This window comes from Neovison vison, chromosome 6 (genome assembly GCF_020171115.1).
Source record: "Neovison vison isolate M4711 chromosome 6, ASM_NN_V1, whole genome shotgun sequence".
Lineage (NCBI taxonomy): Eukaryota > Metazoa > Chordata > Mammalia > Carnivora > Mustelidae > Neogale > Neogale vison.
The window spans coordinates 191687977-191713683 of record NC_058096.1 but is presented as its reverse complement, the minus strand read 5'-3'; the positions used below and the strand labels follow the sequence as shown (position 1 = coordinate 191713683).

Genomic DNA, 25707 nt, shown 5'->3' with positions numbered 1-25707 from the left:
TTGTCAGAGAGACAGTGAGAGAGAGAAAGAGAGCACACACAAGTGGGGGTGAGGGCTAGAGGGAGAAGTGGACTCCCTGCTGAGCAAGGAGCCTGAAGTGGGACTTGATCCCAGGACCCTGGGATCATGACCTGAGCCAAAGTTAGACGCTTAACTGTTGACTGAGCCAGCCAGGCATCCCACCATACAGAAATACTTAACAAATACTGCTGAATGGATAAATGAAGCTGAAGTTGTTTAGAACCAGAGTACTGTTATTTGGTAGAACATGTGGAAAAGACCTGAGGTTATCTCAGCCCTCTCAAGAGGTAGCAATGAACAATTTGACAAGAACCAAGTTAGGACTTACACGAACTTGGGCATCTAACTTCATCTTCTTGGGTCTATATTTCCTCACATGAAAAGACAAGGGTAAGTTTTATGAATGGCTCTAACTGCAGAAAATTTTATGTGTTAATATTTTGGGAGAGAGAGACCATTCCTAGCTTATGTTGGACACTCAGAGGAGTCCATATCCAAAACAAGGCTAAGAACCCATGGACTATGTTCCTTTTAAACTAAAAGAGGCTGTGATTCCGAGTCCAAGGATGATGTACTCCCCAGAAGGGCAACTGGAACGTCTGACATGAAAGCTTCACCAATCTGTAACCTTGCAGGAAAAACCTATTGCTCACCGGTTTGACTGAAAGGAAGAAGAAAGTATTCCTGTCAACCCAACTTCAGATTCCCCAGAAATTTGAGGAGCATTATTGTCTCATCAGCCATGCTGGGGTGTTAAGTGACCATCAAAAGAGATGAATCATTGAAATGCACTTGCGCCCACCAGAACATAACTTTGGCAAAGTGTGACCTCTGACACAATCCTTTTTTGTGTAATCTTTTTCTATATCTACTTTATTTTTTTTACAGTGGCTTCTGTCATTAGGTTGTTGGAAAGAATAACTAGTTAATGATGGGGAAAAAGCAGTTGGGAAGATAATATACTTTCACACTCAAGGCTATTGTTCAAAAACAATATGCAATAGTATTTTTGTTGAATGGACACAGTCAGTAGTCACTGTGATTTGGGGACTTGTCCCTAAAAATATGCTGTTGACCAGGTGAAGTAGGAGCAGTTAAAGAAAATGTTATTATTCCTCAGAAGCTATTGTTAGTGTAAAACTCCAGTATGGAAAGCTAGTTCTGGCAATTTATAATGAGACAGGACTCTTATTAGTGATTTTTGGCTTAATGTATTAATGAGTAGAGATCTGAGGGATAAAGGACTTACAATGTAATAAGGAAAACTCAAGGAAAGATTAGGCTCTAATCAAAATAAATTCTGTTTTTAGATTGATTTTCATGAGTTCAACTTTCTTTCCCTTTATGTATACCAAAAAGAAAGGCATTGTGAAATACTGATCACTATCACTGAATAAAAAAAATAGATATTACATTCTAATATAATATTAATTAACTGCAAATGCCAGCTTCCAAAAAGAAACTACATATAGGCAAGAAGAGTTATTCTTGGGGAGAAAAATTTCTTTCTATAAATGTTTATAAATTTATTTTTCTCTTTTTGAATAGTTGTCAGGTTTAATTGAGCAGCTGATTAACGCCACTAGGAAAAAAGCCTCAGTGTGATGTTTTGAAGAATGGCAAAGAAATGTATCAAGATTACCTTTTCTTTCTATTCTTTCTCCCTCTCAATGTCTTCTACTCTAAGTAGTTGATGTTCCTTACTCTCCATTAGACAACCTAAACTGAGCAAAGACAAGCTCCTCCAAGAAAGTACATTAAGAACTTCACTTCACTTACAGGTTCTCTGGAAAAATACTTTCAAGTGATGAGTCAAGATCACTCTATTTAAAACTTAAACTATTCTAAACATGTCCATATTTTAATATTTTGTCTTCCTTAGCATCAAAGCAGAAAATTCTACTCCATCTGCAATTTTCTTCTACTGACAATATTTACATGTTTTTAAAAAGTACCTAGCACCCAAATCTCTGTCTTCCACTGTGAATAGTTACTTGTTTCCAGTTGCTCAGAAATGAAACTTATGAAAACTCCAGCATGGGGCAATGTCATAAATTGTTAAGTGATAGAATGTCACTTTAGGTCAATCTCCCATAGTATCAGCAAAAGGAAGTGCTTGATTAAAAACCTAACTGAAGGTTAGGTATAAAAATGGCCCAAACTGTTTTTCAGAGTCCATATGGACTCTGAAAAACAGTCTGAGGGGTTTGAAGTAGCAGGGGGGTGGGAGGTAGGGGTACCAGGTGGTGGGTATTATAGAGGGCACGGCTTGCATGGAGCACTGGGTGTGGTGAAAAAATAATGAATAATGTTTTTCTGAAAATAAATAAATTGGAAAAAAAAATGGCCCAAACTATAAGAGACTCTACGGCATAATTCCAGTGCTCCTGTGGTTTCCCAGAGTACCTGATCTTGTCCCATATCATTCCTTATTAGTTCTGAGTAGAGTCAGCTCGTCATGCGTTTATTGTGATACTGATTTGTTATTCTAAAAATGATAACTTTTTTTTTTTTTTTTTAAACACACTGACCTGATTCCACTATGGTAGAATCTAGGGTAATGCTGGGTCAGATTCTCATCAGAGCAAACACCAAAGGGGAAAACATATAGACAGTTACAAAGGATTTAAACTAGGCTTATCTCTGCTGAACTCTAATTGACTGACTAAGGATGAGAGGATCTGATTGTGAATGACTTACCCAAATAAAAAACACACAAGGGCGTTTACTAAATGCCTTTAGCATGTTTAAAGCACTTTAACTTTCTGGTAGTAAGGAATCACTGGCATTTTGATTTCAAGACTGTGATTATATGTTAGTTCTATGGCAGATGTTAATGAAACCTGTATTATGGTTGGAATCTTCACTGGGAGCTAGGAATTTTGTGGTGTTTCTTCTTTAGCATCTGAAATACAGCTTGGTGTTTTCACTGGACTCAAAAATTGCATCTTTCTATCTGTGGATGTTAAGTTCACAATGCAGAGACATTACATCTTGAATGTTTCATGGTGTCCTCAGGAGGTTAGAGAATTACTGTGGTTTTCAAACCAATCTGATGGGATCCTAAAATATTCACTAAGCTCTAAGGGATTCTGTTCTCCTCATTCATTCCTTTTGATTATATCTCTCAGAGTATGGTTTTCTTTTGATTTCAGAGCCAAAGAAACAAAGATTCAGGAAAGTTAACCAGTCGTCCACAATAACTCAGTCAACCCAAATTAATTCCATTGATTTAAAATCTTGAGAAATTTCTCTTGGGATCCCAAACAAGCTGCACCTTGAGAGTCTACCTTGAAGGTTCTCAAAACAAGTAAAGACTTACAGAATACTTGAGAAGAAGGAAAAGTGAAACACTGCATCTGTATTGTTGAGGGGGATGTGTGTGTGGTTTTTAGTTTCAGCTCTATTATTATGTTTCTCTGACTTTGAGGAAGTCACTATTCATGTCTTTCTTTTCCTTGTATGTTAAAATTGGGGTGGGTGAGAAAGTTAATGGATTAGTTCAACTGCATGCAACCTTAGGGCTGATGCCGAAAGATTCTAACGTGTATGTTTCCACCACAGTATGATTTGCAAAAGCCTGAAAAATATTGTAGCTTGGAGGTATCTTTTTCAAGGTATTGCCCTTTCTCCAACCTCTAGATTTGAGAATTCCTGGAGTTCTACCCCAAACCTTCTGTTTTTCTCCAACAGTGCTTTCTCCTTGGGTGGGCTTATCCTTTTCTAGTTCTTGGTTTAAAGTCTTTTTTTTTTTTTCTGATATTAGCGTAGCCACTTCATGTCATTATACTTGCTATTTGCATGCTCTTTTTCCAAACATGTGTTTTCAAACTCTTTGTATCTTAGAGTCTAAATGATCTCCTCTAGACAGCATATAGTTGGATCTTGTTGTTGTTGTTGTTGTTTAATCCAATCTCTGCCTTTTGATTGGGTTGTATGATTATATTACACACTATTGCTGATATGGTTGGAATTATATCTGCCACTTGGCTTTTGATTTTCTCTGTCTCAAATTTCTTTGCCCCTCTATTCCTCTTTTACTTACTGTCTTCCTTTGCATTTAAGGGATTATTTCCTAGTGTAACATTTTGATTTCACTAATAATATTTATATTAAAAATATTTTCTTAGTGGTTACTCTAGGGCTTACAATGTACATCTTAGCTTATCAAAGTCTATTTCATATTTAAAGTAACTTAATTCCAGTGAAAAATAGAAACTTTACTCCTATATAGCTCTGTTCCTCCTCCCTTTTATAGTATGATTATGAGGTCCATATTTTGGCTAGAATGGATAATGTTGTTATTAACATTAATGTACAAGTTTCTGTGCAGAATATTTTCATTTTTCTTAAATATATACCCAGAAGTAAGTTGCTGAGTCATACAAGTAATTCTATTTCATTTTCTGAGGAACTACCTAAATACATTCATAGCACCATTTTACATTCTCACTAGTAGTATACGAGTGTTCCTACTCCTTACATCTTAATCAATATTTACCATTCTTGGTCTCTGCTCCCCACCCCCCACACCCCATCCCTTTTTAACAACCAACTTAATGGGTATGAAGTGGTATGTCATTGTGGTTTTTATTTGCATTTCTTTAATGACCAATGATATTGAACATCTTTTTTTGTGCTTCAGGTCATTGGAATGTCTTCTTCAAAAAAATACTATTTAAACCTTTTGTTTTTGCTTTTTAATTGGGTTGTCTTTGTGATTTTGAGTTGTAAGAATACTTCATTTATTCTGAATATTAAAGTGTCCCTTATTAGATATAGGATTTGTAATATCCTCTCCCATTCTCTAGATTGTCTTTTCACTTTCTTGATAATGGCCTTTGATGTACAAGCCTTCCACTTTAATGAAATCAAATTCATTTCCTTTTTCTTCCCTTTTTTTTTTTTTTTAAAGATTTTACTTATTTATTTGACAGAGAGATACACAGCAAGAGAGGGAACGTAAGCAGGGGAAATGGGAGAAGGAAAAGCAGGCTTCCTACTGAGAAGGGAGCAGGACAAACGTGGGGCTTGATCCTTGAACCCTGGGATCATGACCTGAGCTGAAGGCAGATACTTAAGGACTAAGCCACCCAGGTGCTCCTATTTTTTCTTTTGTTGCTCATGCTTTTAATGTGAAATCTGAGAACCCACTGCCAAAATGAGGTCATGAAAATTCATCTTTATGCTTTGTTCTGTAATAGCTTTATGGTTTTAGTTCTTACATTTAGGTTGTTGATAATTTTAGTTAATTTCTATACATGGAGTGCAACAGGGGTTCAGCTTTATTCTTTCCCATATGTTTATTCATATCCCATATGCTGTTCCGACACCATTTGTTGAAGAGACTCTTCTTACCCCATTAAATGATCTTGGTACCCTTGTTGAAAGTCAATTGGATATAGAAGTTTGGGTTTATTTCTGAACACTCAGTTCTTTCCCTTTGGTCTATATGTCTATCTTTATGCCAGTACTACACCATTTTCATTACATAGCTTTGTAATACGTTTTGAAAACAGAAAGTGTGACTCTTCTACTTTGTTTGATTTTTTTCAATATTACTTAATCTATTTGGGGCTGCTTGCAATTCCAAATGAATTTGACGAATGTCTTCCCATTTCCACAGCAAGCCCATTGGAATTCTGATCGGGATACAATGACTTTATAGTTTGGTTTGGGGAATACTGGCATCTTACCAACATTAAGTCTTCCAATTCATGAACACGGAATTCTTTCCCATTTAATCAGATCTTTAATTTTTTTTTTCCAGCACTGTTTCATAATTGTCAATGCATAAGTCTTTCACCTCCCTGGATAAATTTACTCCTATGTATTTTAGTCCTTTGGATGCTACTTTTTTTATAAAATTTTACTGATTTGAGAGAGAGAGAGCATGAGAGGGGGAAGGGGCAGAGGGAGAGGGACAAACAGATTCCCCACTGAGGAATTAAAGAATGTTTAACCAACCCACCCAGGTGCCCCTAAAAGAAATTTAATTTAGATCCAAAGACACAAATAGGTTGAAGGTAGAAGAATGGAAAAAAAAAAAAAAAAAAAGTCCATGCAAATAGTAACCAAAAGGGAGCTGGGGTTTTTTATACTAATACCAGACAAAGTAGATATAAGTCAAAAATTGTTACAAGAGACAAAGAGGGGCATTATGTAGTGATAAAAAGGTGAATTCATCAAGAAGATATAACAATTATAAACATATACACACTAAACAAGAGTCCCAAAATTTGTGAAGCAAATATTGATGAAATAGGGAGGAATAGAAAGTTCTACAATAACAGTTGGAGGCTTCGATACTCCATTTCCAAAAATGAATAGAACATACCGCCAAAAAACCAATAAGGAAACAGAACTAGAAGAGCACTATAAAACAACTAAATCAAGCAGACGTAGAAAGAGCATTTCATTCAACATCGGGAAAATACACATTCTTCTTAAATTCACACAGAACATTCTCCAGAATAGGCCATATGTTAGGACAAAAAACAAATTTCAATAAATTTTTAAAAAAGATCAAAATAATATAAAATATCTTCCCCAATCACACTGGGATAAAGTTAGAAACCAAATGACAGAAAGAAAACTGGAAAATTCACAAATACGTGCAATTAAGTAGCATACTCTTAAACAACCATTGGGCCAAAGATTAAATCACTAGGGAAATTAGAAAATAGTTTGAGAATGAAAATGAAAGCACAGCATACTAAAACTTAGAGAATGCAGTGAAAGCAGTGCTCAGAGGGAAATTTGGAGCTTTCCATGCCTACATTAAAAATAAAGATCTCAAATTAACAACTTAACATAACACCATAAGGAACTAGAAAAAGAAGAGCAAAATAAACCCAAAAGTAGCAGAAAGAAGGAAATAATAAAGATTAGAACAGAGATCAATAAAAGAATAGAAAATGGAATCAATGAGACAAGCAGTTTTTGAAAAGATTGACAAATTTGGTAAACTTCAGCTGTACCAAGAAATCATAGAAGACACAAATAGCTAAAATAAGAAATAAAAGTGGAGATATTGGGACACCTTGATGCCTCAATTGGTTAAGCATCTACCTTTGGCTCAGGTCATGATCCCAGAGTCCAGAGATTGAAGCCTGTATTGGGTTCCCTGCTTGGCAGGGAGTCTGCTTCTCCCCTGCCTTTCACCCCACTCATGTTCTCTCTGTCTCTCACTCTCTCTCTCAAATAAATAAATAAAAATTTTTTAAAACTGGAGATATTGTTACTGACTTTATAGAAATCAAAGGATTGTAAGAGAATACTATGAACAATTGTATCATAAGCCAACATTTTAAATAACCTAAATGAAATCGAAAATCCCTAAAATCACACAAATTACCAAAACTCACACAAGTAGAAAAGAGGAAATCTCAACAGATCTAGAACAAATAGAGAATGTGAACTAGTCATAAGCAATACCTCAACAAAGAAAAGTGCAGACTAGATGGTTTCACTGGTGAATTTCACCAAACATTTAAAGAAGAATTAACACCACTCCTTCTTAAACTCTTCCAAAAATTTGAAAAGGAAGGAATGCTACCTAACACAATTCATGAGGTCAGCATTGCTGTGATAATAAAACCAAAGATACCACATGAAAACTATAAAACAATATCCCTTGTAAATATAGATGTAAGCAACCTCAATAAAATTCTAACAAACCAAATACAAAAGCAGGCTAAAGGGATTTATACAATATGTCTAAATAGAATTTATCCTAGGAGTTCAAACATAAAAAAGATGTATTTTTTTACATAAAAGAATTAATCAATGTGGTTTAATATATTGATAGAATTAGAAATAAAACCACATAATCATTTAAATAGATTCTGAAAAAGGATTTACAAATTCAACATCTTTTCATGGTAAAAAAAATTATAAATTAGGAATAGAATGAAACCTTCTTAACACAATAAAAGGCTGTGGTGCCTGGGTGGCTCAGCTGCTTAAGCACCTGCCTTTAAGTCAAGTCATAATCCTGGGGTCTTGGGATGGAGCCCTGAGTAAGGCTCCCTGCTCAGCAGGGAGTCTGCTTGTCCTCCTCTTGGTGGTCCTCCCCCTTGCTTGTGCTCGCTCTCTCTCAAATCAATAAATAAAGTCTTTAAAAGAAAACACAGTAAAGGCATTTACCAAAAATCTGCAGTTGTATCAGACTCAATGGTGAAACACTCAGTCTCAGAAAGATTGAGAACTTTACTCCTAAGATCAGGAATGAGAGAAAGAGTCAGGCTTTCACCACTACTGTTGCACATTGTAGTGGAAATCCTAGCCAAAGCAATTAGGCAAGAGAGAAATAAATGAAAATCATCGAAATTGAAAAGAAAGAAGTGAAACTATTGCTATTTGCACAGGAAATTATTCTTTCTACTGAAAAGCCCAAAGAACATACACATTTAAAAAAAAAAAAGAAAGAAAGAAAACAAAACTAGAGTTAATAAAGAAGTTCAGTAAAATTGCAGTGTACATAGTCCACACAGAAAAACTGGTTATGTTTGACTTCAACAATGAACAATCTGAAAAGAAAATTAAGAAAACAATTCTATTTATAATAGCATCCAAAAGGGGCGCCTGGGTAGCTCAGTCAGTTAAATGTCTGCCTTCGGCTTAGGTCATGATCTCAGGGTTCTGGGATCAAGCCCCATGTTGGGTTCCCTACCCAGCAGAACCTGCTTTTCCCTCTCCCTGCTGTTCTCCCTACTTGTTCTCACTCTCTATATCTATCAAATAAATAAATAAATAAAATCTTTTTTAAAAAGGAAGTAAATCTCTTGTAAACAGCATATATTTAAAATTTTTCTTTAATTTTCTTATCATGATAAGTGTACTCATTAACCCCCATCCCCTATTTCCCTTGTCCCCCCAACCTATTCCCCCCTCTGGTAACTGTGAGTTTGTTCTCTATAGTTAAGAGTCTGTTTCTTTTTTTTTCTTTTGTTTGTTTTGATTTTTAAATTTCATCTATAAGTGAGAGCACATGTTATTTGTCTTTCTCTGACTTATTCTTAGCAAATACTCTTGAGCTATATGTTTTTGCTAATGGCAAAATTTCATTATTTTTTACAGCTGAATAATATTCCATTGTATACATATATACCACATCTTTATCCATTCATCTATTGATAGACACTTGGGCTGCTTCCATAGTTTGGCTATTATAAATAATGCTGCAATAAACATAGAGCACATATATAAAATATTTTTAAAAATCCATTATGTCAATATCTGCCTTTTCATTGGTGAATTTAATTGACTTACATTTAGAATTATTACTGATAATAAAGGACTTAGTTCATCCACTTTGCTCTTTATTTTATATATCTTACTTTGTTTTAGTTCCTCAGTTCCTTCAATACCAATTTTGTGTTTGATTTTTTTTTCTAGCATACCAATTTTTTAAAGATTTTATTTATTTATTTGACAGAGAGAGAGAGAGAGAGAGCAAGCGCACGCCCAAGCACAAGCAGGGGGAGAGGCAGAAGGCTTTCTGCCTAAGAGAGAGCCCAAGACTCGATCTCAGGACCTTGAGATCATAACCTGAGCCAAAAGCAGATGCTTAACCAACTGAGCCACCCAGGCACCCCTAGCATATCATTTTTTAATACGTTCTTCATTCCCTTTCCTATACAGTTCTTAGTTATTTTCTTAGTGTTTACTGTGGGGATTACAGTTATATCCTAAATATTTACCAGTCTAGTTTGAATTGATACCAACTTGGCTTCAAGAGTATACATTAAATCTGGTTCTATCCAGTCTTTCACCTCACATTTATATTACTGTCCCAAATTACAACTTTACATATTGCCATAACATAGATTTATATTACTGTTTTACACATTGGTCTTTTAAATAATACAGGAAACCAAAAGAAAAGCAACAAGCCCAAAATATTAACTTTTATGCAATTACCTCTACTGTGATAGAACTGTACTTCTAGCTCTATTTTTAGTATTTTTTATAAACATTTTATTTATTTATTTGTCAGAGAAAGAGAGAGAACACAAGCAGGGGGAGCAGTAGGCAGAAGGAGAAGCAGGGTTCCCACTGAGCAAGAAGCCCAATGTGGGACTCAATCCCAGGGCTCTGGGATCATGACCTGACCTGAAGGCAGATGCTTAACTGATTAAGCAATCCAGGTATCCTTAGCATTTTTAATAGGTAAATGTAATAGTGGTAAACTTCCTTAGTTTTAGTATTTGGAATGTCTTAATTTCTCCTTTGCTTCTAAAGGACTATTTTGTCATAGAATTCTTACTTGACATTATTTTTTTTCTTTCGACATAATAAATGTATTATCTCACTGCCTCTGGCCTCCACAGTTTCAGAAGAGAAACTGGCTGATACTCTCATTAGGGGTCCCTTATATGGGATGAGTTACTTCTCTTGCTACCTGTAAGATTTGTCTTGGCTTTTGACATTTTGACTAGAATGTTTCTTAACGTGGATCTCTTCTAGTTTTTTGTGCTTGCAATTTTTGAGTTTCTTAGATGTGTATATTGATGTATTTAATCAAAATTAGAATGTTTTTCATTGCTATTTCTTTAACTCTTTCTTCTGTCCTTTTTTCTCCCTTCTCCTTCTAGGACTTCCATAAGGCTTATGTAGGTACTTTTGATGGTTTATCATAGGTCCTTTAGGCTCTGTTTATTTTTCTTCATTCTTTCTTCTCTCTGCTCCTCATAGTTGGTCATTTCAATTGTTTTATCTTCAAGCTTACAGATTCTTCCTTCTGCCTGCTTAAATCTGCTGTTGAGCACTTTTTATTAATTACTCATTTCAACTTTTGTAATTTTTTGGCATTTCTATTTAATTCCTTTTAAAAATTTGTATCTTCATTGATAGATCCCTACCTATTCACACATTGCTCTCTTGATTTCCTTTAGGTCTTTGTCTATTGATTCCTTCAGCTCTTCACATATATTAATACAGCTAATTTAAAGTCTTGTCTGGTATATCCATAGTTTAGGATTTCTTAGAGGTATTTTATGTTGATTTTTTCCCCCCATGAACAGGACACATATTTCTGATTCTTTGCAGGCTTTGTAAATTTTTGTCCAGAACTAAATATTTTTTTAATGTCACATTGTGGTACTTCTAGGAATCAGAGTCTCCTTGTTCCCCAGAGATTGCTGATGCTGCTCATAGAAGGATATAGTTATCTGTTTGTTTAGTGATTTCTCTAAACTCTTTTTGCCAGGACCATTTTTCCTGTCATGTGTGATCGCTCACTGAAGTCTCTGTTATCTCAACAGTTGGCTAGTGGCCTGATAGAGAATTCCTTGAATGCAGAGGTCCAATTAAGAAAGAGAAATAAAAGGCATCCTGTTTTAATTCCCTGACAAATACTGCCCTGAAGCTGATTCAATCTCAGGGCTGCAACAGTGGCCAACTCCTGTACTGCTCCCACAGTAATCTATAAGGCAGAGCAACACATATAACTCTGATCCCTGAAAAATAAGGTGCTTATTGTACAACCTGGCTGCTTCAAGTCACACCAGAACCAAGGGCTGCCATCCCCACAGCTACCTGATGCAGTGCCAGGAAATGGAAGGTGGTAGCTTCCCTGTGAAATGCAAAACTCACCAAAATTTACCAGCCTTTTACATTAAGCACTCCCCTAGATACTGTCAGAGTTTGAACAGATTCCAGATTTCCGTGTAGTTGATTCTGACTGTAAATGCCTTCTCAAAATTTTGGGTTTTTTGGTTTTGGTTTTGGTTTTGGTTTTGGTTTTTTTTTTTTCAGTGGCAGGACTGGTTCCTGAAGTTACTTACTCCATTATCTTCCATGACATCACTCTACACTGTCTTTTATAATAAACTTTATTGCCCCTCCATGTCTGGGGCGGGGGCGGGGGGGGTATGGTTCAAATTATTGTCTGATGCTATTCATTTTCAGCCTAAACAACTTCCTTTAACATTTCTCATATGGCAGGTCTGCTATCAACAAAATCTCTCAGCCTCCATTTATCTTGGAATATATTTGCTTTGCTTTCATCTTTAAAAGGGTTTTTGCTGATTCTTAGTTGACAACTTTTTTTTCTTTCATTACTTTAAATATGCCATCCCATTATCTTCTGACAGCTACTGTTTGTAGTCAAAAGTTAGCTGTATATATTAGAGTTTCCTTGTATGTGATGAGTCACTTGTCACTGTTTCCATGATGTTCTCTTTATATTTGACTTTCATATATTTTACTACTATGTTTCTGAATGTAGTCTACTTGTGTTTATCCTTCTTATGGAGCATCTTAGATACATAATTTTTTTTTCATTAAATTTGGGAAGTTTCCAGCTATTAGTTCCCTGAATATTTTTTCTCCCTCTTCTCCTTCTTCTTTCCCTCTAGTACTTTCATTGTACATATATTGATTTAATTATGGCCTACATTTTTCTTATACTTTGTCCCTTTCTCTCTTTTTTTTTCTGTTTTTCACATTGCATAGTCCCTATTGATCTATATTCAAATTTCCTGATCATTTTTTTTTCTGCTAGAGAAAATCTATTTTTGAAATCCTCTAGAAATTTCTTTTATTACACTTTTCAACTACATCATTTGTATGTGGTTCATACTTTATAATTCCTATCTTTTTACTAATTTTTTTTTAATTGGGAGAGACATTGTTCTCACACCTGCCTTCTTTAGACATGTTCTTCTTTAGTCCCTTAGCACATTTATTTTTTTAATATTTTATTTTTATTTATTTGTCAGAAAGAGAGAGAGAGAAAGCACACAAGCAGGCAGAAAGGCAGGCAGAGGCGGAGAGAGAGGCAGGCTCCCTGCAGAGCAAGGAGGCCGATGTGGGACTCGATCCCAGGACCCTGGATCATGACCTGAGCCGAAGGCAGCAGCTTAACCCACTGAACCATCCAGGCATCCCCTTTAGCACATTTATAATGGCTGTTTAAAAATTTCTGTCAAGTTCAACATCTGAATTCCTTCAAAACAGTTACAATGCTTTCTATCATTCCTGTTGTACAGGTCACATTTTTCTGTTTCTTTGAGTATCTTATAAAATTTCTGTTGAAAAGTGAACATTTTAGATAATATATTATAGCAAATCTGGATGCTGATTCCACATCTGTCTTTGTCTGCAGGGATTGATATTATTCCTGTTTTCCAAGTCATTGATTTATTTGTTTAGTTACTTGGCTAAACTAACTCTGTGAACTCTGTTTCGATCCAATGTGCAATCTCTGGTATCCCCCCTGTTTTTTTATTTTCCCTTTTAGCTTGGCTATTTTGGGGTCAACAACTAAATGGCATAAGCCACTTGTTGGTCAAAGGTCATGCTTAATCTCTGTTGGCAATTAGATTTTTGCCTTTACCACTGGATATGCAAGTAGCACTATAGCTACTTTCACAGATGAAGTTTACATTTTTAAAATCCTGTTTATCCAAGGACTGGTAGGTTTGATTATCCTTCTCCATTCACTCCTGTGAGAATGCAGATTTATACATACATATGGTCTTCTAGACTACTGGGGATATATGGGATTTTATTTTTAAGCTTACCTTCTTAGAAGTTGCTCCTGCTTTCAACTAGCTTATTGCTGAACCAGTGTTTGGCTAGAGGTTTTCTTTAACCTCCTCATGCCAGTGCCAGCTTATACCCTTTGTATTTATTTTATTTTTCTGTGTGGAACTTGGAAGTGTTTTCAAGTCTGTCCCATGTCCTGTTCTGATTACTCCTGAGTAGGTACAGTCCATACTTGTGTACTACATTTCCAACTCCTAAGGTTACCTATGTTGCCAGGAGGGCTTTTCCTGTGTGTCTCTTCCTATGGTTCTTTCTGTTAAACTTTTGATTGCTCTACTGTTTTACTCATTGCTACCAGTATCATGGAGCTATTAGCATCTTCTTAATTGCTCTCTACCAAGATCACCATAGTTTTCAACAACACCCTAAACACAGAATTCACCATGTTTTATTCCAAATAAGGACACTCCCTTTAGTCAGTAGTGGCCTGCCTCTCCACCCTGGACTGAAGCTCTGTGCCACTAAACAAGAGTTCAGAATGGGGAGAGAGGCTCACTTTTCCTGGAGTGACACTTCTGCTCTATGTCTATATTAGAAACTAGGGAGGGTTGGTGGTCCCTATTCTTCTTGGCTTGACCCTCCTAGCATGGGACTCCTCTACCTGAAACCTGCTCAAGGATGACTAGAATCTAATACTATTGACCTGATATTTGGCATGTAGCTTCTGTCCCAAAGATGGGGGTAGGTGGAGATTCCAGTCATTGTGAATAGAGTTTCTGAAACATGGGCTTTGGGAGAGGATGAAAAAATGCTGGAAGCCTGCTCTTTCAATGGTGATTCCATAAGTACAGGTGGTGTTGTGGGAAGTGGGTATCATGGGAAGTGGTTATCATGGTTCAGATATCACAGACTTTCATTGTTCTTACTGAGATTTAGTAAATGTTCTTGAATTAATATTTCTTCATTTACTATGTGCCATTAGAACAATTTCCAGAGACTTTAAGGACCTTAGTAAGCTTTACATATTTATACTTTTTAAATATAATTTTATATATTTACAATTGTGTGTATGTGTCTGTGTATATAATATTTGTGTGTATACACACACACACACACACACTATATAGAGAGATATAGATAAATATATTTAGACAGAGATATCTAAATAAACTTTCTTCACCCAAATAGTTGTTTTGTTGGGGGATAAGTTTACTGTATCTTTACTCCATCATTCAAGAAACTAGTCTCCTAGTCTACCTCTTAATCATCTATAAGCTAATGATGTCCATGTGCCTATCTCAGTCTTTCATATAGACTCCAGACTTCCATATCTAACAGATTATTTATTGTCAAGTAGTTTTGGTTTTACTTTCTATTTCTTTTTAAATATTTTTTAAAATTTATTTGAGATAGAGAGAGAGAAAGGAGGAGCGTGGGGAGGGTCAGAGAGAGAAGCAGGACTCTGGGATCATGACCTGCCCCAAAGTCAGTCACTTAACCAACTGAGCCACCCAGGCACCCAAATAGCTTTGGTTTTTCTACCTCAAAAATGTTCTCTATAGGTTTTTGTTATTTCAATAAATCAAACTACCACTGATGTGGTTAATCAAGTAAAAAATCTGAGCATTGGTGTGGAGGCCCCCCCTTACCAACTGCATATAATCCATTGGCAAGTCCCATCAATTCTGTCAAATATATCTAAAAACAGCTCATTTTTTTTCCACTTTCATGCCTACTGTCTGAGTCTAAATCCTACCCCTTCTCATGGTCTATTAAAATAGACTTCAAATGAACCCTGATTCTATTCCTGTGTCCCCTCCAATCTGTGCCCTGAACAGTCCCCAGAATGATAATTTTACATATACTATAAACATATGTCCCCTAGTGCACACTCTGCACCACTGGCATCAACCTTCTTTTCCTCTTCTTCCAACCTATCTAGAGCTCCACCCTTTTTTGCTCTGTTTTAGTCACACTGTCTTCCTTCATGGTGTGCTTTCCTCTGTTTCAGTTCTCTCTTCTTCCTCCCTTTGCAAGAATGGCATTGCTCCTCTTTTTTTTTTTTTTTTCTTAAATGTTACCTCCTCTGAGAAGCTTTCTAGGTAGTTTGATCCCTATTATGCTCTCTTGCTTCAGCCCATTCATTTCCTTCACAGTTCTTGACATAGTTGGTAATTATTAATTTCTTTAATGATTTATTGTCTGCTGCTCCCACTAGATGGTAAATTCCAGGACTGCATGAACCATAGTTGTTTTGTTCATTTGCTCTGTAATAAATACCTACTACTAATGATAAGAGCTCCTACTGACCAAGAATGGCATATGTGCCCAAAACTGGTTTTAAGACACATATATGTATACACACACCTACACAAACATGCATACACATATATACATACACACATATGTATATTCATACACATGTGCACACACATATACAAACTCATTTAATCCTCATAACAATGCTATGAGATCATTTTATTATTTTCATTTTACAAGTGATTAAACAAAAGCACAGGTTAGGTAAGTGACTTGCCCAAGGTCACGCAGTGAGTGAGCAGCCTAACCAAAGTCTATTCCAGCTATTCCAGAGTCTATACCCTGAAACATTTTAGCTCTTTCTTAGTGCAGTGCCGGGAACAAAGTAGGTGCTCTGTTAATATTTGTAGAATGAATGAACAAGAGGACAGCAAAATGATGTTATCACCCCTAGAGGAGTGCTGTCTGACACAGCTTTTTGGAGATAATGGAAATGTTCCACATCTGTGCTGTTTTATACAGCAGTCACTAGTTATATGTGGCAGCTGACCCTTACAATGTTATTAGTATTACTCAGGAATGAAATTTTTATTTTTCTTTAATTCTAATTTATCTAAATTTAGATAACCACATGTGACTACTCTAGCACATGAGACAATATAGTCCAAGACTTTATGAGGTGGTATCACTTTTAATGCACTGAGGTTTATATAGCCTTGATGAATTTAACTCCAAAACAAAACACAGAATTCCCTTTTGCATTTCTTTTTTCCCTACTGACTTCCATCCCCAGTTTTTCAAACATCCTTTATCCTCCCACTTTACTTCATTCCAGTCTGTAGAATCAAGCCTCCTCCTTCATGTGCAGCTCCAGCAAAGCCATTTCCCCACCCCCTCAATGGTGGCGTGGAGAGTCTTTCAAAAATATTTAACTAGTCAACAAACATCTAGAGCCTACTTGGATGGAGCACTGGCCCAGGTCCTGGGGAGGTCCTGTAGACAGAGCCACAATGACAACTAAACAGAGTCCCTATCTAATAGTGAAGAGGGGTTCATTAGACTGGTAAACTCACACATAGTAAGGTCTCAGTCAAGGGGCTGGAATGTATGGGGTGGGGGCAGTGAGTGGCAGGCTGAGTGTCTAGTTTTGCAGCTGCAGGTTCCAAATTGGGACTGTGCTTTGTCTACTTAGCAGAAGCTGCTACAAAATGGCACTGATTCCACTTGCACCTGGACCACAAGAACAAATAGATGGGCCCAGTTTTGCTTTCAGAAATGAGTTCATAACAGACATGAGACAGTCTTACTTATGTTTATCTAGAAAGACAACTGACCTAGAAGGAGGGAACTGCTATTATATTTCACCCTGATGACTTGGGCTGATATAAGGTGGGTCTAGTTCTTAGACCACTACCCCATCTTTTATGAAGAAAGAAATAATCAAAGAAATATTATATAAAAATTAAACTGAGAATCAAATAGTAAAGAACAAGAAGAAGGAGAAAAGAGCGATACGCATTAATCATCAAACTCATGGGCAATTACTACTCATATTTCTAAACAAAATCCAATAACTGGGGTAATGAAAGTGCATTTCTTCCCTCCCACCATTTGCATACTTGGCATCTCACTTACATTGTATGTAGGTTACAGCAAAAAGATGCTGCTTTGTTTGGATTTTGCTTTTTCTGTGGAATCCATTATAAAGCAATGTTCTTTTGTGTGTCGAAGAGCAGAAAAGCTCCACTTCCTCTCTTCAAAAGATTTGGGCAGAAGTCAACTACTGTATTTATCCCATGCAGCTCTCTTTGATTACTAGATGTATGCTGGTTGTAGAAGCCACAGAAAAGCAGTGAATGTTCTCGCCACAAAGGACTTTCTTTCTTAGGGTGGGTCTTACAGCATCATGCTTCTGAAAGCGAAATTTTCAGTCAGTCATCTAAATGTCACTCTATAAATAGGAAACACATAAACATAGAAATATCCAGATAATGCCTTACGTGCTTCATTTTTCATCTACACATCTGCTATTAGTGCGTAGGTGGAATGACCATGTATTTCATTTTTCCCTCAAACTTCCTCAATTTTACTCTTTTCAATAAAGACAGTTCATTAAAAGCAAAACCAAATGAGATTTTGCTGTAATGCCTCTTTAACACTTTTCTCATAAATTATATCATAGATCAGAAAATCAAAAAATAACCATCAGAAAAGAACTAGAGCAACTGTCCCAGTCTACTCTAGACTAAAACTGTAACTCCCTGCTTGTGAGTTTATTTCCCAAAGTGAGGTTCTGAGAACACTAGTTCCGTGAGTTGCACCACAATAAAAGCATTCCATGGTGAATACCTTAAGCTCATTTGACCATACAAAATGGTTGTGTTGGTGACATGAATATTTTCACCAGTATTTCCTAAGCCTTCAGATGTACCTTCCATTCTGCCTCACATTTCTACTGCCAAATAAGAACTCTTAATTCAAGCAAGGCTTAGACCACATTCTGCCAAACACACACATACCTAATAGCAAATAAGCATGAAAAATGGGGATGCATACTGCTCTTGTAAGGTCTGGAAAGTCCCAGTCTGCCTTTGGGATCTTGCATAAGCCCTTTATTCACTCTGCCTAAGACAGGCTGAGACCACAGTCCACTTGCTGTACAAGCAGACTCTAGGACTGTGTCACATGCTAGAGCCCTCCATGAAGTGTGGGCACAGGACCTTGAAGACCAAAGAGATTAGATGATGGACTTCCATGGTTCCCCTTGTTCAAAGAAAGGTGGTGAGGCCATGCTGTCATTCTGGCTCATAATGTAGCTGAAAACCACTCATCTTAACAATAAAAAAGCATTTCTATTTCCTTTTCACAAAACCTATGGTGTAGATTACAATAGTGGCATTTGAAATGTCTCAGGAACTACCTCTGAGGTAAAATTCTTTCTGAGGGTTACTTCAAATGCTAATTTTTCCTACTGGGTAGGCTAACAGTAGTTCACACTTGCATGTGCCCACAAACAAAACATCACCCTATCTGTTAAAGGCTTACTAAAGTGAACCACCACATTGATCTAGTAATGGATGCTTAGGAATTCGTAGAACTCATAAACATGCTAACGATTCTGGCAAGTCCTGCAAAAAAAAAAAAAAAAAAAGCTTTGACTAAATTCCAAAGATTTTAACTTACTTGGCCTTAGAAACATCTGTACACATGTTATGATGATACACATACGCATGATGATAATACGTACTTGGTCTTAGAAGCAAACTACTAAATGTGCCTTTACAAAGTGGATTCTAAATGGGAAGTGATGTTAGATGTCATTCTAAGTACAGCCGATTCTTTACATTCGAAGAAATGGACATTCTTACTTATAAATCATCCTGTTACGAGAGTGATGCATCAGGATCTTCCCCATAGAGTCTCACATCCTCTCTTGTTAATAAAAGTTAATAAAGTTAATAAAATAAAAGGTTAATAAAAGTTCTACTACCAGAAAATATCTTTTTCACTACCACTCTCCTATCAACTTCCCACGTAGGCTCTGTTTGCAGTGACAGCATCCATCTTGTGACAATGAGGTAAAACATGTGACCATGAAATGCCAACAGCTAAGAAAGTAGAGAGATAGAAGGAGACCAGAGATAACATGTAACAACTAAACCAACTACGGCTGATGACCTCTGATTAAGTCACTTATTGCTTAAATTTCTATTATCTTTTTTTTTTTTTGACAACTAAATATATTCTTAATTAAATACACACTATTACAGAACCTAATCCCTTTCATTTAAGAACAGCCTTCTATTACCTCCTGGGGAAGACCCAATTCACTGGCAGTCAAGGGTAGCTCAGATCAAGCTCCCAAAGCACTTAGCTTCCCTTCTACTTCAAAACTCAACACATTGCCCTATAGCACCTATTTGCATACCTATCACTAAACCATGTGCATTCTTGTGGTACTGTGCCTTATGTGTCTTCCCAAAGCCTATCACAGAATCAGGCTGGCAGTCTCTCTTGAGAAATTTGTTGAATAAATTGATAATGTTAGTATTCTGTCACGTTCCTTGATGACAATATCTCACTCTCCAAAAATTTTGTCCTTTTAAAGGTGAATTTAAAAATTAAATATGTCACCTAATATTTTGGTAGTGATGACTTTGAGAAGCGATGTTTATGGGTGGGGGGGATACTACTGAATGATACCTGAGGAACAACACTAAGTATAAAAATGATTAGGTTCTAATAGGACGTCATTGCCCCTGACAGTGGCTGAAAGGATCTGGTGTGGCATGGCGTGCTATGGTATGGTGTAGCAGAGAAGCCAAAGGCAAAAGCTATGGAGCCAAACTATCTAGACCCTTCTCTCAGCTCTGTCACTCACTTACTGGATGCCCTGAGCCAGTGTCTTGTCTCTAACACTTGGTTTCCTTAGTCTAAAATGGCATGGTATCTAAGTCAGGAAGTTTGTAAGAGGATTAAATAAATTAAAAAATGAAAACATATGGGGTACCTGGGTGGCTCAGTGGGTTAAAGCCTCTGCCTTTGGCTCAGGTCATGATCCCAGGCTCCTGGGATCAAGCCCCACATTGGGCTCTCTGCTCAGTGGGGAGGCTGCTTCCTCCTCTCTCTCTGCCTGTCTCTCTGCCTGCTTGTGATCTCTGTAGGTCAAATAAATACAATCTTAAAAAAGAAAGAAAGAAAGAAAGAAAGAAAGGAAACATATAAAGCGCTTAACACAAGAGCACCTGGGTGGCTCAGTTGGTTAAGTGTCTAGCTTTGGCTCAGGTCATGATCCCAGGGTCCCGGAATCAAGCCCCACACTGGGCTCTCTGCTCAGCAGGGAGTCTGTTTTTCCCTTTGCCCTCTCTCCCTGCTTGTGCTCTCTCTCTCTCTATCAACTCAATCAAAAATTTTTTAAAGTGCTTCCACAAGACATGACACTTAGTCAAAACTCAATAGGTTTTAGCTGTTGTTTTTCGTCTCAAGTACTATTGGGGAGTTACTTCTTAAAAATACACAGAATATCAGAGACATCTATTATCTACCACTTAAAAGGCATACGATACATTTTTAATGAAAAAGTAAAAAACAGCCGGTAGCACAAATATTAGAATGACTAAAGTCCAGAACACTGACAACACCAAATCCTGGTGAGGATGTAGAGCAACAGGAACTTGCATTCATTGCTGATGGGAAGGGAAAATGGCACAGCCACTTGGGAAGAGAGTTTGGTGGTTACTTACAAAACCGAACATAATCTTACCAAACAACCCAAAAACTGTGCTCCTTGGTATTTACCCAAAGGAGCTGAAAACATATGGCTGCTTAAAAACATGCATGTGGATATTTATAGCAGATTTATTAATAATTCCCTAAACTTGGAAGCAACCAACATGGGGAAGGTGAATGGATAAACAGTGCTACAACCAGACAATAGAACATAATTTGTGCTCAAAAGAAAAGCTATTAAACCAGACAAAGACATGGAAGAACCTTAAATGCGTATTACTAAGTGAAAGAAAACAATCTAAGGAGGACCTATAGTGAAAGGTTTCTACTCTTCGACATTCTGGAAAAGGTAAAGGAAACTATATAATTTTAATTGTTGGTAGGGTAAAGGGGGAACAGGAATGGAATGAATAGGGAAACACAAAGAATTTTCAGGAAAATGACCATATTCTGTATAATGATGGATACCTGTCATAATATATTTGTCTAAACCCATGGAATGTAGAACACAAAGAATGAACTCTTAGGTAAACTATGGACTCTGGGTGATAATGACGTGTCAGTGTAGGCTCATCAGTTACAACAAATGAATCACTCTGGTGGAAGATGTTGATAATGGAAGAGGTTATGTGTGTGGGGGGGTGAGGAGTATATAGGAAATTTTTATACTTTCCTCTCAATTTTGTTATAATTTAAACTATTCTAAATATATATATATTCTAAATATATATATGTATATATATACATACATATATGTATATATATATATTTAAATCCAAGAGTTAGCCATGGGTAATTTCTAAATAGCCAAAGTGATCATCATTACTAGACCTACACATTATGTCAGAGCTTGGGGTCTTGGGTCCAGGGGCTGGAAGTTCACTCACAATCCAGTTATGTCACCAAGAGCAAGTCAGTTAACCTTTAAGTATAAAATGGGTGCAATAGTACTTTCCTTCTAGGATGTTTGGAGGAGTGAATGGGTTCTGCCCAGCATCTGACACTAGTTGTCAATAAATGTTAATTATTTTTAACAAATCCTATAGGAGGTTCTGATATATTGTGCTGAATGAAAATGACATTTTATTAAAATGTCCCTTTTTTGCCATGAGGCCCTTTCTAAATCTTATGACAATCAGCTATACATTGAACACCAGTCACTCTTGGAACGCTTCCACTATCTGCATAACTGTGAACCTTATCATGCTAAGAGCGTAACAAACACCATGTCACTTCTCATTTAATAAAGCAAATTGCTGCATGCAAGGGTAGTTATTCTCATTTGCAAATTTCTATCTAATTAGCTCTCTAAAAGCAAATTGCAAATTGGATCCAAGCAAATCATTCCCGGAGTACTTGCTCTGGTGAACTAAATGAATAGTGGGTCCATTCTGCAGTTCGCCAGAGATGCTGCATATGGCAACAAAATTGTGTCTCCATGTTTCCCAGAAGAAATTCTTTCTGGTTGCCCACAGGTATAGACATCGTCCTTCTTCCCACAGTCTGAAAAGGATTGTAGTGTAGTGACAAAATTTTTACGAAGACTAAAGAGGCAAAAGGAAGCTGAGGTGGGAGAAATTAAATCTCCAAGTGACATTCAATCACATGTGGAGAGACAGCCAAGTCAGAACCAAGACATCAGTGAAGTTCACGCAGTACAGGCGAAAAATAAAGGATGGACAAATGAACCTCACTTGTGGGCAAGAGGCAGATCTCTTGTGGAGGGGAAGGTATGTCTTGTGGACATGGTATATGGAAGAATTTAGTTCTCAGGAAGCTGGGCGTAAAGAAGTGATGAGAAACAGAATCCTGACTCAAGGAAAAAGGATATAAAGACATTTTGTGTGTTTCCCTGCCCAGCATTCATGCCTTCCTTTTTTTATATTAATGTCTCAGTTTCCTTTGAGAGATCTTCTACTCTACGTGGTTCAGGTGCTGCTGATACCAGTCCTTTCACTGGTGGGGGTGGAGGGACAAATGACTCAGGTGCAGCCAGAGTGAATTTTCAAGCTTTCACTGAAAAGCTCCTTTCTTTCTACATGGATGCCAAGCTGATGAAGATAAGCCCAGGGCTGCTGGCATCACCCAAAGGAGACTGCCTGAGAAAATAAGACAACATAAAGAAAGAAGAATAAAGAAATAAAGAGAGGGGGCACCTGGGTGGCTCAGTGGGTTAAGCCGCTGCCTTCAGCTCAGGTCATGATCTCAGGGTCCTGGGATTGAGCCCCGCATCGGGCTCTCTGCTCAGTGGGGAGCCTGCTTCCTCCTCTCTCTCTGCCTGCTTGTCTCTCTCTCTGTCAAATAAATAAATAAAATCTTAAAAAAAAAAAGAAAAAGAAAAAAAAGAAATAAAGAGAGGTGGCTTTGCTGGGTCATTGTTTGAGAATCTGCAACCATCCAGATTCTCCCTGGACTTGTCAGTTTTGGAAAGGTCCAACCCTGGACTTTTCAGTTTTAAGAGTCAGGGAGTCCCCTTTTTGCCTCAGCCAACTTGAGTTAGTTTCTGTCACTTGCAACTGAAAAAAGCCTGACTCACTGCTGAGGGGAAGTCATGCCTACTTATAATATGTAGTACTTTTTCCTCAAACACCAAGTATCATTGATGTGATCTCTATATTGTTCTGTGGTGGCCATATTTTCCCAACCACTTCCCCTACAAAATGAGCATATCTGCTCAGACAAGTAGAATTTTACTCACAGAACTGCAGAATGTCAGAAAATCGGAGCTATTCTAAAAATCTGGGACACGTGCAGAAAACATACTTCCTGATAGCCCAGTCCCATTCCCCTACTGAACTCTTGAGGCATGTATTTTGAACTGACATTCCTCTCTTTAGTAATCAGGCTAAAAATATCTTTCCTATGCTCTCTGTGTAGAGATTGAGACACATTGCTCAAAGCTGTTACACCACATATCTTCAGCAAATTCTAAGCTAGTCAGTCAATATTTGGACCCCATGGAGAGAATCCCAGGGGAGAATTCAGCCCCCATAACCCATCCTGCCGTTTGGTCTGTTGAGAGCGACTCACCCCAGTAACTCAGTTTCTCAATATCTCAATAACCACTTTATGATACAAGGGTGACACACCTTATGCTATAGGAAAGTTCTCCTGAGTAGTGTGCAATCCCAGGTTTATTCACTCCAGATCTATGATCTATGTATTACACACAATCATTTCAGACATGATCCATTTCAAAATCTTATGAGTTGGCAGGGGATTCCTAATGCTGTGTCTTCTGGTATGACTTTTGCAATCATCATCGCATTTTTGTAATCCAGAGGGGTTATCACTGCATTTAGCACTTACTATGTACCAAGAACCATGTTAAACAGTTTACAAGCACTGACCAATGAAATATTCACAAAACTCCGACCTAGAATCTATTGAAATATCCAATTTACAAATGAGGAAACAGGCTCAGAACAGTTGAGCCAAATCGCCAAGATCACACACTTAGTAAATGTTGAAGCCAGGGCTAAATTCTAGGTCCATTTCTTTGACACCCCATAGTCCATGTTCTGAATGCCTACTCTGTTCAGATTCTTGTGAGAACTTTGATATTTTATCTGGGAACAGCAATTTTCATTTTTATAGCTTGAAAATATTTAACAAGAGAACTTGAAAATAATCAATCAGGCACAAGCATAGCACAAATACACACCAGTAAGAATGATTGTTGCTCTCACCTTCCTTGTGCCAGGCACTGTACTAGGCTTTGGGACTACAGCAGAAGGCAAGAGAGATGCTAGCATCTGCCCTGCTCCCCACTGGTGATGGACACTTGACAGAACTGTTTGCCCTTTGGGTGTTCAATTTTCTAATCAATAAAAGAGTAAGGTTGTGCTACATGATCTCTAGACCCTCCTCCAGCCCTGACATTTGATGAGTTACAGGCTCTCCTCCTGGGTTCCCAAAAGGTAAGATATGTAGGCAGACACGTGCTAAAGCACAAGTACTCAAACTTAGCGAACATCAGAAAAGACTAGAGAAATTATAAAAAGCAAGGACTTCCAGACTTTCAGGTAGAGGGCTGCATCGAGAAGCTCCAGGATGTGGTCCCAAGATCTGCATTTTTAATAAGTTTCCTGGGAATGTTTATCATGAACTGTGATTTGAAGCTGGTATTCAAAGCATTGGCAGCTCTGAGGAGCTTATCAGAAATGCAAATCTTGGGTCCCACCCAAGACCACTGAATCAGAACCTGCATTTCACCAAGGTCCCCAGGTCATGCTCATGTGGACTGAAATGATTCTAGAAAGGGGCCAACCTGGTTAATCCTAATGCCATGTTCAATCTCAATACCGAAGACCCACAGCATACCCTTACCTAATTGTTATTAGTTTATTTTCTCTATAATTGCTACCCCAAAAAGCATCATCTGGAAGGGTGTTTTTCAAGTCACCTTTGGCAGAGCCCTAGTCATCAGTCCTCCAGGGCCATTTGGGGATAGGCACTGCATGAGGCAACCTAGACTGAGCTAGCCTCCAGGCTACAAACTCTCCTCCAAATAGAACACTCCATTTTGATCAATTTTCGAATTATGGTTTGATTTTCTTTGAAAAGAGGGTTTTGTTGCTTTAAATTTTTTCTCAACCAACTTCATGTTCCATAGTGCCCATCAATGCCATTAGTACCTTCCCCATGATACCCAAGAGATGGGCTTAGGGAATGAACCTGGCTCTGTTTTCTCATATGCTTCCC

General features: G+C 37.4%; 1 long non-coding RNA gene across 2 annotated transcripts in view; it reads left to right on the top strand.

Moving 5' to 3' along the window:
* The window catches only part of LOC122909289, a 311611-nt gene that overhangs the window by 262238 nt on the left and 23666 nt on the right, over window positions 1-25707 (top strand). The window lies entirely within an intron of this gene.